The following is a 4,662-nucleotide window of genomic DNA, read 5'->3' on the forward strand; positions in this document are numbered from 1 at the left end:
GGATCTGGAACCAACTTCCAAGGGAAGTGGTGCTCACTCCTACCCTGGGGGTCTTCTCAAGGAGGCTAGATAGACACCTTGCTGGGGTCATTTGACCCCAGCATTCTTTCCTGCCCATGGCAGGCGGTCGGATTTGATGATCTGCTCAGGTCCCTTCCAACCCTACTTACTATGAAACTATGAAACTAATTCTGGAAACATAGAAATACAGTTTGCTTAAAGCACAGCAAACACAATGTTTTGAAAAAGCATCTCAAATAGTTTGTCTTCTGATTTTGTATTATGCTATCCTCATGATGGACGTATCCTGGCTGGCCTTTATAAGAGATCTTTCCTTAGGTATCATAATGCCTAAAATTTAGGAGACTTGGCAACTAAGAAGCAAAGATATGAGACCAGCACAGTAAGGAAGATGGTTTGTGCCTCACAGAAACAGCAACTGACCTACAAAAATAGGGCCCTAGCTTCTGTCCCCTGCTCTTGCCTCTTGTACAGTCTATTCATTATCCAATAATTACTAAGCAAAGTGGAGAAACGACAATAGGAGTGTCTTGATAATGAGGTTATTGAGATAAAAAAAAACCCTCTTCCTTCTCATTGTAATACCCACTAATCGTTGTTTTCCTGCATCTAGAGTTTAGGGACTTCCATTAAGTTATGCAATTTCCTGAGCAGAGTAAGGCCACATACCAGCATTAGTTTCTTCTAGGGAAGTTGCTGATCTCCCAGGAGAAATCACAAGTGTACAGATGTTAAGGATTTTTCTCCAAGAGCAAAACTGGCCATTCCAGAAAGAGAATAACCAGGGAACAATCAGTGTTAAATTGCTCTTCTCCTGGGAGAGCTAACATTCTCTTCCGAGCCAAAGCTAGCCCTGGGGGAGCAAAGCTGGTTACTGCCCAGGGCACAGTGGTTGAGGGGGGATGCCAGACATGCATATAAATGAGCAGCCTACACTTACAGCAGGACTCTCCTCCCACCCCTCCTGGCTGATACCCACCCCAGTCAGGAGGAGTGGTGCCCAGCCCACCCACTACTTCCAGCCACTGCTCAGGACAAGCCAGACCAGACCTGTGCATGCAAAGTGATGCCTACTTCAGTCTGCTTACCTTGCTCCCACACAGCAGCAGAAGTGCCTGCCACCCACCTCCATGCCAGACTGTGCCCCACACCCCTGCCCATCTGCCTTTGACTTTTGCCTGAGGCAGCACCACTGACTTGTTGGGGAAGGGTTCACCCAGGGAACCATTTTCCCTAAGGCTAGCTCTGCTTCTGAAAAAAGACACAGCTGAGTCCTGCAGCATACCAGGGTGCTTTGCTTTTGCTCCCCTCTTCCCTGCCCACTGGGAGAGAGCATATCACTCAATGTACTTGACCATTCTGCCCAAGCAGGGAGCAGAACATGCCCCTTCAAAATGCATACATTGTGCTGCAGGGAGACACAGGCTGATCCTGAGTAATTTGGGACTGTCAATCAGGATTGCCTTGTACATTGCTACCATCTGTCTCCAAGAAGACTGAGAGAACCTACAGAGCACACTGAGATGTATGAACAAGGGCACCCTGGCTGTGCAGCATCAGCCTGGCATCTTTGGGTAATTTTGCCTACAACAAAACAAGCTAAGGGAACTCTCACATATCATCTACATGTGTGTACACAGCGTATAACACCAATAGAGCTTAAATGGCCAGAGTGGAGTATGCTAAGTAGTGTGTAAGAAGTTACTTAGATAAGGGGGCTTGAGTTTGGGCATTAGTGTTTCTAGTTTTAATCCAGTGGCTCACACACAAAATACTTCTATCAGGACACCTCAGCTATGAAGCCCATTTCCCACTTTTTTCAGTACTCCAGATTGAATAGTGCTACCAGGTGATAATGAGCCAGGGTTAACCTCTGACCCCAGAACATACTAGTAATCCCTTCCAGTATAGAGTTTGTCCTTGTTATAACAAATAATAAACAGAAAGTTAACAACAGAGTTTTAAGCACAATATTCGATCAGCTGTATTTAAGTTCTTAAAACAAACAAAAAAAATAGCAGCAGACTGATTAAGTAAGAAGAGCAAAGTTTTTTGAATCTCACTGAGCACATCTACATGTGTTCCTATTGTGTCCCTATCACATCATTGTTACTGTGATGTCATTTAGTACTTCCTTTTGGAAGTACTAAATGACAGTGCAGTAACAGCCCATACTGCACCATGCTGGTGGTGCATGGTTATTTTTAGCCTCTCTCTACAGTGCTGTAACAACATGCTATACCAAGGGAGCACATTACTACAGAAAAAATAGTTGTGGCATCACGGTTTGTGCTGGCTGATGCTACGTCACTATAGTGCATTGCTGTGGCAACATAGCCTGATGTGTAGACATGCCCTCTGATGTCTAAATTACTGTATGTCTTGCTCCTACCATTTTAATACAGATTCTATTCCTTTGTCATTTTGACTATCCATTGTGTGTGATTGGTCAAATAAGTTGCGTAGTATTCTTTCTTCTCTCTGACCCAATGACAGAAATCTATGAAAAATAAAAAATAATGTAGGTAGAATGACAAATATTCATATTAATTTATAGACCAATATAACAATTTGAATAAGGAATGGTTATTCCCCAGATCATCATATAGAGAAAAACCTGTTCACATAAATATTTTTGGACAGCAGACACCAAGTGGACATGGTCAAATTGAACAACAGCATAAAATTTAAACAATGCTTTATAATATTCAGAAAGATCTGCCAACTACTTTAAAAAGCTTTATATCCCTTCTTTTAAATGATTTTTTTAACAGTAACAGTATATTAAGTATGACAAATATTTTGAGAGAAAAAATAAATACAACACTGAGTATTGAAAATGGAGTTAGAATAATACTGATGTTCAATGCTTCAGCTATATTCATTTAAGAAGCCAGAAAAAAGAATTTGGATGTTGTAAATAAGTTATTTTGTCTTCATCTAAAATTTGTGACTTCTCCCATAGAGTTAGATTATTTTTTGTTTCAGTATTTAAATTAGTAAATGCTTTTTCTGTTCTCATTACTAGAATGTTTTACAGGTAATTCACTTAAGAAAACTTTTGTACTTCTGATTAGAGTGGAAAGTGATGCAAAACTATAATAAACTATTTAATCTTTAATGAGATTATCGAGGTCCAAGGTCATAAAAAGTTTAAACAGAAATGCAAGCAAATATGAAATATAAACAACAATAAAAGATCTAGTTCAGAACACTAATGACAGCGCCGTAAATATGACCAAAGCAAAATAATATTTGGCAGAGTGCATTTGAAAAATATCCCAGTGTGAAGGAGCGAGGCTTACAAAATGGAGGGCCGGCAGAGCTGCAGCTGGAGACTGGAAAGGAAGGAAAATACCAACCCAACTTCCGGAGCAGCCTCTCGCTAAGGATTGGAGGAGGAAGGCTGCTCAAAGGTACTTCCCGCCTAGGAGAGGGGCAGAGCGGGGTCAGTTCCCTGCAGGCCTCAGGGAGAGAGGAGCGGCTGAGCCTCTTGGTAGGCGGAAACTGTGGAAGGCACCGCGGGAGTGACCCTGAGGCAGGCGGAGGCCTGCAAACAGGAGGCTAGTGGTAATCTCCAGAGCAGAGCTGCAGCTGAGGATCCAGAGTGAGGGAGTCCACAAGGCCTGAGAGAATCTCTGGAGTATAGTTTTCCAACAGAGGATCTGGAGGAGGGCCTGAAGGAAAAACTCCAGCCACGGGTAGAGTCTTCCTGCACATGGGGGACACCCCAAAGAGACAGTGAATGTTCATAGGAGTGCAAGGCAGGCTAGCACATAGCCAAGTACAGACTAAGGGATTTTTGTCTGGTTTATGGTGATTGGGATGTTGAGCACCTGATCACGAGTAAAAGGGACATTGCCGGAGCCTGACAAGAAGGCTGAGAAGCAGCCAGGATTTTCTGTGGGTTTTTTTGCTGTTTCTTTTGATTTTCTTGAGCACAGGCCAAGACCGGCCCCTGGAAGGATGCACCCAAAAGAGGCCCAAGGACACCCTGAGTCCTAGTGATTTTCTACTATTTGGCCTGTTGTGGCCAAATAAGACCACAACAGGCAGCACTGTGATCTAGCTGTGGAAGAATATCATCAACACCATCTGGAGAGGCTACCCTAGGATAAAGGGGAGGTTTTGGAGCCCCACAGAAGAAACAGGGATCGAGACCAGGCAGGATCACCATGGGCAGTGCCCCCCAGGAATACATATGTCATCAAAGTTGTGGCAGGTGAGAAAACATAAGATCCACTTCCTAGCAGACCAGGTGATCCAGAGCCAAGGTCCACCCTGTCACCACCTGTAGGCAGACAAGCTCAGGGCAGTGCTAGCAAACCCTATAATACCTATCGTCGTCACACCCAGTAGTATTTTTTTTTTTATTTCACAACTCTAAGTAAGGTGTAGCATATTAAATAATACAAAGATACATGAAAATGAATGAGATTTGTTTCCTAAAAAGGAAGTTAGCTAAGATATTTATTGAATTTAAGTTTCCAAGTCTTAGGTGTAAATGGTTCAACTGCTTGCTGAGTTGCAAATGCACAAATATATCTTCTTAAAATAAGAACGGTCATTTACTGGGTCAGACCATAGGTCCATCTTGCCCAGTATCCCATATCACACAGTGGCAGAAAGTGGGTGCTGAAA

General features: G+C 43.0%; 1 long non-coding RNA gene across 1 annotated transcript in view; it reads left to right on the forward strand.

Annotated features, from left to right (window-relative positions):
- The window catches only part of LOC109300967, a 22,647-nt gene extending 18,935 nt beyond the window's left edge, over nt 1–3,712 (forward strand). Inside the window, exon 4 of the long non-coding RNA XR_002098372.1 lies at nt 3,438–3,712. This is a non-coding gene — a long non-coding RNA (uncharacterized LOC109300967). The remainder of the gene's footprint in view (nt 1–3,437) is intronic.
- The last annotated feature ends 950 nt before the right edge of the window (nt 3,713–4,662 follow it).

The sequence above is a fragment of the Gavialis gangeticus genome, unplaced genomic scaffold (assembly GCF_001723915.1).
Source record: "Gavialis gangeticus isolate Ggan-Ray unplaced genomic scaffold, GavGan_comp1, whole genome shotgun sequence".
In the NCBI taxonomy this organism is placed as follows: Eukaryota; Metazoa; Chordata; order Crocodylia; family Gavialidae; genus Gavialis; species Gavialis gangeticus.